The sequence below is a fragment of the Vanessa tameamea genome, chromosome 6 (genome assembly GCF_037043105.1).
Source record: "Vanessa tameamea isolate UH-Manoa-2023 chromosome 6, ilVanTame1 primary haplotype, whole genome shotgun sequence".
Classification (NCBI taxonomy): domain Eukaryota; kingdom Metazoa; phylum Arthropoda; class Insecta; order Lepidoptera; family Nymphalidae; genus Vanessa; species Vanessa tameamea.
The window spans coordinates 11,521,956-11,537,914 of record NC_087314.1 but is presented as its reverse complement, the minus strand read 5'-3'; the positions used below and the strand labels follow the sequence as shown (position 1 = coordinate 11,537,914).

The 15,959-nt window shown below is 29.8% G+C and overlaps 1 protein-coding gene across 1 annotated transcript in view; it reads right to left on the bottom strand.

The window, feature by feature from the left end:
• The window catches only part of LOC113396341 (serine/threonine-protein kinase DDB_G0283821), a 153,343-nt gene extending 137,593 nt beyond the window's left edge, over nucleotides 1-15,750 (bottom strand). Inside the window, exon 1 of the mRNA XM_026634240.2 lies at nucleotides 15,352-15,750. The gene's annotated coding sequence lies outside the window, so the exon portion shown is untranslated. The remainder of the gene's footprint in view (nucleotides 1-15,351) is intronic.
• Nucleotides 15,751-15,959: the final 209 nt, after the last annotated feature.

Genomic DNA, 15,959 nt, shown 5'->3' with positions numbered 1-15,959 from the left:
AAAACAATAAATTATTATTATTCTTAAAAATATACTTGGCGATATGGCTTTGTGCAAGACGTTGGAATATCAAATTAGATCATATAGTACATACAACATTACTTTGTATTGTTATGTTCCAGTTTGAAAGGTGAGTGAGCCAGTGCATGTACAGGCATAAGGGACCAGACCTCTTAGTTCCCTATGTGAGGAATGGTAATATTTCTTACAACACCAATACCAATCGTCGGTGACCACTTACTATCAGGTGACCAATTTGCATACCAAATTGCATCATAAAAAAAATGAGTTCTCCTCGAAGACGAGATGAGGCGCGTTGTTAGTATAATAGCATGAGTGCGTTCTTTATGACCATTACATATTATTGCGACTGTTACTCAATTACACCAGGTACAACCACGTTTATATAAAAAATTGTTACATTGATGATATGATACAGAAAGACGTTGCGTAATATTTTACGATTATTATCTGTCAGCTTTGTTTATTGAAATCTCTGGATATTTATTATATCTATATACTTCATTAGATATGGTGTAGTTTATAGGTTAGATTAGAAAATTAAATAGATTACATATTTGAGTGAATAAAGTCTTATGAAGGCCTGTATTACATAAAACGAACGATTATTTTTCATTTATAATATATCTAGTTTTTTAAATATTAAATATTATTTAGTATAAAATTTTTGTACGATAATCTTAGTTTAACTATTTTAGTTTTATATAAGGCTAATGTTTAAAACTATTTTATAGTCGTACTATGAATTATTTTTAGTAGTAAGTAGTAACTAGCTTTGTGTGGTTGTTCTATGGAATGATTTTCTTATTATGTTTTAAACATACCAATTCCTATGTACGATGTTTTTTTTATTAAATAAAATAGTAATTCAAATTCTTGTAGGAGACTACATGAATAAAGTATATTTAGATTTTGTACTTTTGATTTATATTAACATAATAATTGTTCGGTTTGGGAACAAGTTACCAATATATCTATGACGTCTCAAAACTAAACGTTACGGTTGTAATATGACGGAGTAAAACAATAGGCCTAAGGGGATCGTACCTGCAACATCTAAGCTGTTAGCTGTAAAGCCTTACTTAGTTAACTTACCGATACTTTAAACGTTCTTGCTCATAATTTTTGAGTATTAATTTTACACAAATCATTTGCGTATTTCATCTCAAAGTATGCTAAATATTTTTCAACGACTTTATGATTTATATTTATTTTAAACAGTCTTATATTTGACGAGTTTCTACTGTAATCATTGGTCAGGTATAGGAGTAATATGTCTTACTCATCATAAATAAAATCATAAATCAGACCAAATGTGCTAACCGTAGAGCTATGTAAATATTTGATAAAACAGTTTGTTTTCCTTAAATGCATTTATATTTTTATCTAACATTTGACATTTAATTAACTACAGTAAAATAGTCTATTAGTACTGATTAAAATAAGATGCATATACATTTACTCGTAAATACGAAAACAAAGCCTCTAAAAAGGTATTATCATTTTAAATCTTTATGCCAAAACATAGTTTATTCATTGCAATACTCCCCTAATGTGTTGCCGTTTGGGATACACAGACCACAGAGGTATTGGGTTCCTCTTGACAGCTGTCAGTTACAAAGGTAATAAGCAGGCTGTAAGTAGTTCCAAAGACGCCTTAGCTCTCAAGGGGAGTAGGGAGTGTAACCACAGGTAATTTCTACTCACCCCTTACAGTGCAGTTCAAAAAAGTTTATAATCAATATTGTTATATTTAAATGCTTTATGAAAAAATAATAACAGTTACTGTTTGTATGTTGTACTAATATTAATAGTATACTTATTAAACTCTTTTCTTACTCTTATGGAAACGTGCAAAGTTATGTGTATCTATCCGGTAGCATTACTTATAGTAACAGTTTCACAAATGATCAAAACCACGCGGCGCACTATAGAACCTGTATTATGCAGATAAATAGAGTGAATTTATTAATCATCTTTTTTTTGCATATATAATATACTATATTACAAGTTATAATAAAATAAGTACCTATACGTAATTCAGGGACCATAGAACGCTCTCTACAATGTAGACCTAGTCAAAATGAATGGTGAATATATTCATGAATAATGAATTCGTTCGAAATTTAAATATAAAAAGAAAAGTAATAATATTCAATTTTAAAATAAAATAATCTCTATTTTAATCCTACAACATTTTAAACTAACATTACATAACAACTTTGTTATTATTATCTATTTTATCTATAATAAAAATCAAATTTAATTTATCAAAGTTTTGCATATATAAAGTAAAGTAAATAATGATTATAAACATTACTTGAGGTTAAATATCTTAAAGTAAACACATAATTTATCACCACTTACAAGTTACTTTAATTCATTGCGAATTGCAATAACAACTATAACTTATATTAATCTCAGTTTACCTACCGCATTAAGCAAAATCTCTCTCCATAAACAGATAAATCCGGACTACGATTGAACAAGAAAGCAAATGAACAACCACAATACAGGGCAATGAATAATCGAAAATTAACAGCTCTACAACGAATTATCAAGTCATAAGTACAATTATAAAAATCGAATTATTCATACAAATTTCGACGATAAAATCACTCCGTTAAAGATAAATATTCCTTGAATAGTAATTCTATAAAGCTTTTAGTACACGCTGTATCTCCTACTATTCAATTATCAATACAAACAGCACAGCCTCGTAATAACAGCTTAGAAGGTAATGACACGCTGAATCAGTTTATTCCGTAGTATCCTCATATCAAAGTCATATATTTGATGAATGGTCGAAACTAGTCTCCCACAGTGGTTCAATTTACATTGCATAATTTGTATGAGATAATAAAATTAGAGATAAAAGTAGAACGTAATGGATTGTTTGCAATTCGATCTTTCCAGCGAAAGCTATTTATTTGAAAGGGCCGCTGTAAAGTTGGTTAAAGCAAAGCCGAGCGGAACTAATGGTGTATTTCGATACAATGCGTCGTTATTGCTTTCCGAGCAACGTAATCTAGCCATTTGACTGGATGCTAGATTTAATTAGATTTACCATTGAATATGAATGTTTTTGAATACTAAATGCAATATATCGTTCATAATTTATAATTAAGAATCGTACTTTTAATTATTAGAAAATATATTACAGTCTAATTATGAAATTATAGTTTCATTATATTTAAGACAATGTATTGAAAGTAACTTCAATTATTAAACTCAATACGACTGCGACTTATACTTTGTGCATTATAATAACGTGTACTAGATATTATCCACCTGCTTCACATGGCGTATTTTTTAAAATTATTTATTCTTTCGCTCATTCCACGGTGTAATCGTCTTAGAGATTAAACACACAAACAAACGCAAGTTTATAATGTTAGTAAGTAATGCGAAGACGTCGAAGTAATAGCCGATTCTTATGTGCTCTTTCAAATGCTATTTATTTCGCAATTTTTTATGTTAAAACATTTTTTTAACTAACGCAAAAAAAACTTGTCAATATGTATATAACCTTTCCATAATAACGATTCCATGTTACCTTTAAACCTACTTCAATAAATTAATTCAGACGAACTCATGTGCAACAATTAGTATTTGCTTATCTTAAATGTCACCCTCCTTTATGACCTTGATATTGAAAACGCGTCAAGTGAGAAATGAAAGTGAAACAAATTTGTTTTCTCTTTTAACTGTTACGTCTGCTGATGACTTAACTAATGCTAGAACTTAGCGGCGCTGCCCGGATAAAATAAATAAAAAGGGGAAGTTATTAAGCATTCCGTACAGAATGTTTTTTGCTTCCTTTTAATTATAGATAAATAATTTATATTTTATTTTGGTTTTCATTTTATGTTTAGGATCTATAAAATTAAACCGTTGCCATGTTTTATAACAAATGTTTATTATAAGTAAAATAAAATTTATCAATTTAAAGAGTATACGCATAACATACACAGTAATATTGTAATATTTTGTAATATTCAAAATCACAACCATTTATTTTCGTCATAGGTAAATTAAATAAGATTGATATGAATTAATAGAAATTTGAATAAGTCAAAGTTCAAAACGTTCTCAATTAAAAAAAAATAATTATATGTAATATTCAATTTTTTTAAAAGACACGACACTTAAATGAAGTGAAAAGTTCTAACAAACATTTGATAAATATGTATTTACAAAATTTTAATCCTTATATTTAATGCAATAAGGAAGTTTAATACTAGTAGTAGGTGCAAATCAATGTATTATATACCTACTCGTTGATAGCCGTATTAATTTTGCCTAACATCAAGATCACTCCATTGTTGCCTGTTCTAGACTGAGTGAAAACAATAAGTATTGTATTAGTTTGATTTCAATGAATGACCTTGCTCATGTCTTTACAACATTATTGGGTCAATTTTTGAAATTACGTGACGTAACCGTAGCTGCAATTAGCCGATTTCGTAATTGACACAGTGAGATACGTCACATAATATTAATAACGAAGAAAATTTATAAAAATATTGTGCTCCATAGGACCATGGCTGTACCACTGAGTATATTTCTTTAACAATAATTAAAACGTGTGAAAATATTTAAAAAAAAATAAAAAATCTTGTTTGAATTTTTATCGAAATATTACATAAAATTTAATTTTATTTTAATGAAACTATTCTTCGTAATTCAAAAGATTCGCAGGAGCACTCAATTCTCATGTTTAAATGTCGAAATCAAATAAAGCCTCGGGCAAACTCATCTCACCATAAGTTATTTTCAGTAAACTTAAATTTATTTCATATAAATAAACAAAGACCATTCCTGGATGTTTTTACATTAACCGTCTTAAATTTAATTCCTTATTATATTTGTTTATATTAATATAAATTTCAGTATAACAATTTTATTCAATTTACTTTACATTACTTTAAGGTCAACAATATAAACTTAACAAATGAGTCAGCGCTCGGATACTTTGATCAACAAGTCCATGCGGCATATGCTTTAAATACCTACGTTATCTCTTATCTCATTTATCAAATAACCAAAAACGTACGCCGCTACATCACAAATGCTTTGAATATATTTACCATAAATGTCGTAAAATTACTTAAGTTAACATTTCCTTTTCCTTAAAGGTTTTTTACCTGTACAAGAGATTGTTTGCAGAAAATAATATGTTTCAAACGACCTTATTCCCAAGTAAGTCGGCCAGGAAAGTACTAATTGAGTTACCGTCCAAAACCAGAACAAAATTGGACCCACAGTGAGACTTCAATGAAACAATGGAAATGCATTCACAATCGGCGGCATTACGGCTCGTAATTAAAAGAAAATTAAGGCCATATTCTTTTCACCCTGAGCCCGATTCTAGGTAAGAATCGTTTATCGATTTACACCCTAAAGGCCGAGTGATTGTAATTACTAATCAAAGTTACGATTAGGCTGGGCTGAGCTGTAGATATTGTTTAGACGGCCTTGTCGCTCACTCAAACGACTAAAACAGATGGTGATGAAAATTGACTTTTTTAAATCTTCAAACCACTACACATACTAATACGATTTCAATAGACTGTGTAATAAGAATTGACAGGGGTTCCGCTCGAAATCAAAATTGGTAAATAGCAAAGTATAAAATAAAGGTCTTTAAAATATAAAAACCCATGCTTAGCTTTCGTTCATAGTTATTGATTATAGAAAGTAGTAGTTTTATACATATATTTACCGATTCAATAATCAAATTATCAAGTATTATTAATTGAATTTTTATTAATTATGTGGCAAAATTTAAAGTGGGTGAAACTGTCAAGAGTTGTACTCGTAATTTTTGCGTTCCCAAACGATAAAGACCGGTTTCACTAAAACATTACAAGATGCGGTGTAGCGAAAGATGGAAGTAGTACAAAAAATTTCATGGTACCGCGGCCATGAGAATTGGTATCTAATAAAGTTATCTTATAAAATTATTGTTGGTGGAAATTTTAATATAAATTTACTGCATAATACAACCACAAGTATTAGATTCAGATCATTGTTAAGTTCATATAATCTGGTAAATCTGTTCTTAGAACCAACTAGAATAACAGATTCCACAGCAACTTGCATAGATAACATATTTGCTACCCATATTCCACAAAATAAAATTATTATTAATAAACTAAATTCAGATCATTGTGGACAACAAGCTTTATTTAATTTCCATGTTAAAAAAATAAGCAATTCCGAAAAAAATATGTTTGTTCCTTTGACCACAAGTCGTATTGAGAAGTTTAGAAGTAATATTATGGCCAATCTCCCACACCTATCTTTTAGTGATAATCCCAATGTTTTGTATAATAATCTATTTAAATTAATAAGAAACAAGTTTAATGCAATATTCACTTCTAAAACAGTTAATACAAAAAACTTAAAATTCAATGATTGGGCTACTATTGGAATTCATAAAAGTAGGCAACGAATGTACGAGCTTTATAATGAAAGGACGTAGAATCACAGTGCCACTTTTGCAAACTATGTAAGTAACTATTCAAAATTATTTAGAAATGTGTGCTTTTTGGCAGTCTTTAACTATAAAAATAGAATTAAGAATGCACATGACAAAATAATAATGACTTGGAAAATTATTAATCGTGAAACTGGTAGAGGTGGCAGTCGCAGCTCCGAATTGAACTTAAATTATAATAATAAAGTCATAAATAGTGAACAGGAAGTTGCTTCAGTTTTTGAACAATTTTTTGCTGACATACCAGTTTCTACAACTAAGTTACTTATTTCTTCTCCAGCAGTTGCCGAATCATTGATGAAAGAAAATGTACGAGAATGCAAATCAAAATTTAATTTTACCCCTGTAATCACCAATGACATAATTTGTACATTTAAGTCATTAGACATTAAGAAAACTGCTGATCTATGGGGTATTTCTGTAAAGGTGATTAATTCAATTATTGATGTGATTGCACCTTATCTTGCAATAATATTCAATGATTGTGTTCAACATGGTGTATTTCCTGACCTGATGAAACATAGCAAAATCATTCCAATATTTAAATCTGGTAGCTCTTCAGATCCTAACAACTATAGGCCAATCTCAATACTACCAACCCTCAGCAAAATATTTAAAAAAAATATTCTAAATCAATTATTAGCATATTTCAATAGATACAATCTGCTTCATAGAAAACAATTTGGATTTACGAGGGGTCGCTCGACTACCGACGCAGGTATCGAACTTATAAAAAGCCTAGGAGAAGTCGCAGGATGCCTTAGGGATTTTCTTATCCAAAGCCCTTGATTCTGTTCAACATGAAACTCTGATCAGGAAACTATATCACTATGGAATTAGAGAATGTGCACTCGACCTTCTGACTTCTTATCTTAACAATAGATTTCAGAGGGTTGATGTCAAAGGGACAAGGTCTCCTGGGGTCTTAGTTGGTATGGGGGTCCCACAAGGATCAATTCTTGGACCTTTTCTATTCCTCATATACATAAATGACTTGCCCTTTCTTGTTGGGAACAAACATGATATAGTATTGTTTGCTGATGATACCTCTTTGGTTTTTAAAATTAATAGGAAACAGGTACAGTATGACGATGTAAACAATGCTATGGCTGATATAGTACACTGGTTTAGCGTAAATAATCTTAGGCTGAATAATAAAAATACTAAAATTGTAAAATTTAGCACACCAAACGTACAAAATGTAAAACCCGATGTACTTATAAATGGGGAATCGATGGATCCAATTGAAACAACTGAATTTCTGGGCCTTACTCTTGATGCCAAGTTACAGTGGCTCCCCCATATAAACGGATTGGCGGGTAGACTGAGTTCTGCGGCATTTGCGGTCAAAAAAATTAGATTATTTACCGATGTTGATACTGCTCGCCTAGTATATTTCAGTTACTTTCACAGTATAATGTCCTACGGTATTATGCTTTGGGGTAAGGCAGCCGCTAACCATACTATATTTGTGCTGCAGAAGAGGGCTATTCGCGCAATCTATAACCTAGGAGCCAAGGAATCATTAAGGTATAAATTTAAAGAAATTAAGATATTGACTGTTGCTTCTCAATATATATTCTGTAATGTTTTGTATGTACGGAAAAATATTAATGTTTTTATGGGAAAATGTGATTCTCATAACATTGGTACAAAGAACAAATACAATCTTGTGTTAGAGACTAGCCCTAGCCTCCAATACGGTGCTACGTCATAGGATGTCATAATTAATTATATCATTAATTATATCACATTATTATTACATATTATAAATATATACAATTATTATTATAATTAATTGATCAATAATTTGTACAACTTTAATTCATATTATTTTATATGGAATAACATTGAATACTGGCATGTAACACTATTTCTTATTTTAAAAATGATTGAGCTGTCATAAGGAAAACAATTGGATGATTGTGAGGGATTGTAAAGAAATATAGAGAGATTGGAGCACCATTGTAAAACATAATTTTATTTTGCCATCCCGAACTACTGAAATTACACTTGTTACTCCTGTTACTCGCTAAAGACCCGCTGAGTTTCTTACGTCGGTTCTTTTCAGGTCAGGGTGTTCCTTTTTCCGAACCGGTGGTAGTGTTTAATTTGACCATCAATAAGTAAGTGTGATGCTTCTATGTTGAATAAAGGAATTTTGAGTTTGAGTTTGAGTTTTGGTACCGCATTAAGACGTATTCAAACTTGTGTGGCCTTTACCGATTCGAGATATACTTCAACAGTTTGATATATACATACGTACAAGTAAAAACCAAACATTGTTATTTATCTGTGATCAAGGTAATGCATATACATCATTACCTTGATCACAGATTGTTTATTTATTATACACAAGTTGCATTTCTATATTTAAGAAACTTTTTAAAGGTCATTATTATTACAGATTTGAAATGAACACGAATGCTAATATAAAGTGAAGCCTCCTTGTGTGCTAAGGAGGCTTCACTACTTCATATGAAGCTCTTTATAAATCTTAGTCTCGTCGAGTGCATCTAAGAAAACTCATTTGTTTACGACATTCTGTTGCCACGATTTTCACATAAATAATATAGTAATCACATTCGATTTCATTGCTATTTATATATATATATATATATTAAGAAATAACATGAATGCCAAAATAATATGTAATCGATAATTACATGCTTTACAAAATCAATTAAACCAAATCTCCTGAAATAAATGTCAACCTGTATTTAATTTTGTAACAATTAAACCACTGATTACTCAAAATGACTTTTTACATAATTAAAATATTAAAGTAGTAATATGTACAATCAATTCAATCAAATTATTCACAAACTATTCTTTTCGGGGATTACTTTTCATTGTGCATTTCATATTATGTATATTCATACTATATCTAACATTATTTTAAAGAATTGGCCATTATATGAAATCTAGATATTTATCTACTAAATTTTTATTTAATTGGTGAAAGTGTTAACTTTTCTACCCGGTTATTACAACAAATTATTTTTGTAATAATTCGTGGATACAAGTATGGAGGAGTTTCAACCGATAAATGAAGGTTTCTCCACTATATTTTTCTTCAAAGACGAACACAATATTAATTACAAATACAAATTATACTTCACATATAAAAACTCTGTGGAGCTTGCCCGGACATTCGGTTAGAACACGTGTTCTATCCACCTATTTAATAAAAACTTATTAAGTAAATGTCACTGAATATATTTATACGTTTATCAAAATTGCTTCTTTTATGTAAAAAGGTAAATATTTTACCAAAGTTATTATGACACTCACATTCTAGGTATACACACAACTAGTGACAAATGCTCTACGTGACTACTTTTATACTTGCCCTCTTAGTGCGGTAAGAAATCTGTTCTGTGTCAAAGATATTGAGCAACAAACCCAAATATAAATACTTAAAAAGTCAAATTGAACTTCGTCTCTAAAGTCGGCGAAAAAGTTTACAAAATATTAGCGCCTGACATTATACTTATCTAATTAAATAAAAATCTCATTAGTTCAGAGCTTTGTGTGCATACAGGCAGCTAATGAGATTTTTTGCCAAATGTTAAATATTTTATTATGCAATAACATCTTCATAATTAGCATTATCATCGATATATTCACGGCCATACTAAGGCGTTGAATTAGTCATCCAGTGATGAAAATAAGACGAATACTTCAATATTATGTTCTATCTCAATATTAACATAAATAAACTTGTTGTATTAATAATATTTTTGTTTAGTAGCGATTTGTTTTTAAGTAAAAACTCGATTAGTTCGATTTACGAATCTAGATCCGATAAAGATAAAGGTCACGTTACATCTTGATTCAGTTATACATCATTTTTGCGTTAAAATTTATAATAATATATTTCAAAAACCTTATGAAATGATGCAACTAATGGAAGGATCATAATGCAACAGTATAAGTATATATAGTATAATGTAACAGGTTTTGTAACAATTTTCCTCTTATTCAGCTTTAATGTCCATACCTACCTAATGCTATGACATTGAAGTTATTCTTAATCTGTTATTTATTCAAAATTGTAAAACCATAAAATACTTAGATAAACTTCAAATAAATTAAAAAAAAAAAACGAAAAAATCTTCTAAGTATAAAAATATATATAGATATATGTATATTTAAAATGTAATAACATTACTGATACTTAAATCAACATCTAACAAAACACATAAAATTGTTAATTTGTAATGTGTCATAATAAAACAAAACATACGACTATACTTCAATCTATTTTAAGAATCTTATTGTTTATCTTTTAGAACTTTATTTAGAGGGTAAAAATGAAGTAACCAAACCAGTAGTAACACGAAATTATTAAACAAAAACGTTAATTTTCGCACTTACATGTGTCAAGGCGATGACGTAGCGATCTGTCAAGTTGACAGGCGTTTCTCAATGAGTGCAGGTAAATAATAAGCACAAGGCCAACATTATTTGATCTGATCATGTATAACTCATAATATTATGCTAAGCTTTAGTGATTTGTCAATTGCATCACATTACTACGCTTGTTAGACAGCGCAAATAGACAGATATCGTCGTTTTATTATTGCATGAAATTCTAATTATTTTTTATTTAAGTACTTGTACCTAGTGAGATAATTGGGTTTAGGTATAAAGCAGAAAGACTAATATATTTATCTTTGTTTTATAAAAAAAAGAATTCACAAAGATGTTTTGTTTTAATAATACTGATTTAAAAAGGTTGTTCTGAATATTAAAATTAAATACAAATATTATATGCAAATTATAATAATAAACGTAAAATATCATAACTCCTTGATATGCATTATGCATACGCCTACCTTTACGATTGTATAATACAATTTAATTCATAGCGTAACAAATTTATTGCATATTTTTCGGTAAAGGCATGTTTGATATTAAACCAAAACTTCGTTAGTCTTAATAACGGTGTTCGGTCTGTACTTTCATTGTTCTTGCTCATGACCTTATCAATTAGGTACTGTTAAGTGCACTTGCAATGTTGTTGTTTGTTATCTAGTCTGGTTTTCGTAACGATTGCCCTAATTTTGAAGTGTTTTTCTTATTAACTATTATGCAATCGTTTAGGTATTTAATTAAAAGTAGGTAAGTAACGTCTTTACATATAACATGTAGCACAATATAAAAATTAAGTACCTATTTTATAAATTAAAAAAGAAATACATTTACGAATTATGCAAAGATTTTCCGTTACGAATACATTAAAAAATAATGATTAAACAATGATATTTTTTCTCAAGATACTTTATTGAAATTTAGAGATATTTTAAATGGAATGAGTTTAGTGGTTTAAAATTATTAAATGAAGCGTTTTGTATTAAGCATTAAATCCTACATTCTCTATTAAACGATATTTAGGAAAATTAATATCAAACAGTAGAGCTCATAAATAAATTATTTTCATGAATAAGTGGACCTATGAAAAAAATGTGTTTTAAATACTATTTTCTAAGTCAATAAGTTTTCTATGTTTATATAAATATGTTTTTATATACATATGTTTACATAAATATGTGTTTATATAAAATAAATCTATATAAAATATTGAAAAAACTGTAAAGGCACTAGTTAATTAGCAGGTGAGAGGTAGTCACAAGGTTCACTAGATAGGGTACTGGGTAGTCGCTAGATAATCATTAAGTAGGTACTAGAAAGTCACTAGGCAGTCACTAGGTAGGTACAAGGTAGGTACTCGGTAGTTACTAGATGAGTACTACGTAAATACTAAGTAGACAGTTACTAGTAGGTAGTTACTATGGAATCCTAAGATATATGCATGAGGTATTATTTTAAAATAAGCAAGTCGACTACTATTATCAATAATTTTCAAATGGTTTCTGCTTTTCTGTTCCAGTAAGGATGCAAAAATTACATGCTATACGAATTAAGCAATATTCAAGTTTTAATAACATACACACTCAAAATTAATATTTGCAATCGTTATCTAAATGTTACAAGATTTAACAGTAACATGTTAAGAATGACAGATATTGCCAAATTCACGCATACATTTTTGTGTCATCTAATATTTGTGATCTTAACTCTTTTATTTACACAATAATTTAATAATAAAAATACCCAAGTAACAGTAACAAAAGGGAACTTAATATGATATGCTATAATTTCTTTTCTTTTCCTTGCCTAGAAATTCCTTACTAATTAGCTTGCCTCGAAGACACCCGAATTATATTTAAAATGAAATATATTTCTCGAACTGCTATCGCACTCTCTAGTGTGAGAGTAAAGAGGACAGCAAAAAAAAATTCCTTTCAAATAAAAATAAAAATAAATTTAAATATCAACAAAAGATTCTACATATAAAACTTTAATAAGTTGTATTACTAATTATAATTCTGATAAACTATATAAAGAACCTATTTTTCTTTGTCCAATAGATGTCTCTCGTCTGATGTCTTTCTAATTACTCGTGTGACCGTTAATATTTGATACCTGCTAAAGTAAATAACAATCAATCTCAGTTACTTATTTTCGACAAATGATAGAGCAATGCTTCATAGATTAATGAAGTTATTATTAACTTTTAATGGATGATATAGTTCCATTTCTTTAATTATTTTTCATTACACTATTTCGTCGATACGCCATTTGTGTGCCCCACATTTAGACGATCATTTACCCAAACAACACATTATGCAACGTGATGCATCACAATTACACCAATTGCTTAGTTTTGGAGAAAGAAAATAATATTAAAAATATAAATACTTTACATCGACCCAAGTTGACCCAGTGGGTAGAACATGTAGATTTTAACTGATGATCGCGGATTCAATTATAAGCTAGCACCGCTGAGAAGCCAGCATGTAACGGAAGAAATTTAGCCACTTGTAACAATTCTGTGACACACCAACCCGACTGAAGTCCAACAGTGGACCATTTATGAGCTGTTGCAGTAGAACTGTATTTACAAAACTTTTTAATGAGTTGATCGGCATACAACATCCATTTGTAAATAAGCTTTATGTACGATAAAATAAATTACTAATTGCGTTAAATTTCATTAATAGTTGTAACTTATCAGATCAAGTGATATTATACAAACGTCGAGAAAAACAATTGAGAGGTTAATCTAGTAATTATAAATAATAGCAATTAGTTTCAATAATCTTATGAAAATAATGATGGTTCTATTGATTCTTCATAAAGCGAAGTTTAATCTTCATTCACGTGGAGATGCCTTGATATTGTAACGGATAGTTTTTTGTCTTGTAATTCAATGAGCCTGGCAAAATACGCACGGCTGGCTTTTTTTTATCAATGTCACGACTAAAGAAGGTACAAAATTTAATCAAAATTAATGAGTTTGAGACATTTATATCACAAAGCTGAATTATATAATTTGCAATATAGTAAATAATATGACAATACAATTAGTATTTTGTTTAGGTTTAGAATTTTAGTTGAATTCTTATTTTGTTACTTTATAAAGCTTTCGTTGTAAATTCAGCCTTACATCTGATAAGGGATCAGATAAGAATTCGTCGAACAAAAATTGATTTTGCCGTAGTTTATAGTATAATACCGTTAAATCGATTGAGGGAAAAACGTATATGTAGAGTATAAAAATCGATTAAAAAAATATCTCCGAGATAATTGTAACTGTGCCCTCAACATTACAAAAAACTCTGACAACTTGGCAGAACAGTTATGAAATGAAATCTCAAATCCGATATTAAATACGTAGGTAGTGATCGAGGCCAAACCAAAATTTAACAAAAAAACCTCCGAGGTCCATTGGATGAAGCAAAGTTCACGACGACTGGTGAGTGTTAAAAATAATTTCTCTAAGCGAAAAAAACTAAAACCACATTACTTACGCTTGGTGTCGAGAGCGAATTTTGCTTTACAGTAAAAAAGAATAAAGTTAGCGGCGCGATCTTTTTTTATTGTTACAAAACGTTAAAAAGTCATTTTATGGATCGCTTTTTGCACATCTGTCCGGTTCCAAATAGATTTGCAATAGACACATGGCACTTTCGATTGAAATGCGACACGGTCGAGGCCATCTCCCAAATATGTAAATTGAGTACTGCGCCACTTTTATCTCAGACACCAATTATTTTCGAAGAAGTTTTAGTGAATGTTCAATACGAATATTAATATGAATTCATACGTTTACTCTAGATGATTTTATACGTTTAATCCTACTTAATATATTCACGTTTTCTTGTAATGTTTTTACGTAAACGTCCGAATAAATGTAACCTCATTTGAGTCTCTTTAACAATTCATAAAATCATACAATTAATGAAGAACCTGTCTATCCGGATATAAAATAAATAGTGGATTTCAATAAACAGTTAAAATTCGTATACGATATTGATAAAAATTCATTTGGTTTTTATTTTAATTTTAAAACTGTTAACATTTATGTAATCATACAGTTTTTTACTACATTTATAAATACATATTTTTAAGTAGACTTCTATTTAACAAATATATATTTATAACTTGAAGTTATTTTTCTCTTTAAAATTGATTGATAACTTATGATCGGTGACTGCACGTTTAATATAACTTGAAATAAGAGCTGTATTTTTTGATAACTTATCAAATAACGGATTGTTATTCTATTAAGTCAAAAAAGAAGTAAACTAGGATATAATAAATTCGAATTTTAAATATTGCGAGTTTAATTGCTATATATATATTTATGTTCTTATTAAATCTCTTTATTTATAACTTATGCTGTATTTAAAAAACGACAAAATAATACCAGTTACAAAATAATAACATAACTATGTTATACACTTCGTCATACTTACGGAAAAGTTTGACAGCACTGTTATGTGTAGCCGACCTTAAGAGGCAGAGACCAGTCCTCCTCCTTTATCGATCTGTATAACGGCAAAGAAAAATCCAGTAACCCACACTGAACACAGCACTGAAAATCAAGTTATCACTTCACGAATGTCCTGCCACGGGCCCGGGCTCTAAACCCGTTCTTGGGGATACCGAATTCCGGTTTTTAGCTAAGGTCACTCTCAACGTTTGCATCAAAAGCAGACAGTTCCACTTCAACAGTGTTCGGGTTGAAAGGAAAGTCTCAAGAAAGTTTCGTGTGTTAAACTTTTTTCGCGATCGGAGGATCGTCGTCGCGGCGTCGAGCGGCATGTGCGACACGAACGGCGGCTCGGTGCAGACTGACGCGATGTTAATTTTAACGAGTGTGCAGTCGAAGCCTTCCGACGTCACACACGCTTCTGTGTGAGTGACGAACTTGCAGATTCCACTACAACGACAAGAAGTAGTACGATATAAGTTATCACACGATATTCATTGCTCTTTTTTATATCATTGTATTTTCATGCGTTATATTAACAAGTCTATGTAGCGTGAAAAGTTTTGTAATGTGGTAGAACGTCATTGAGAT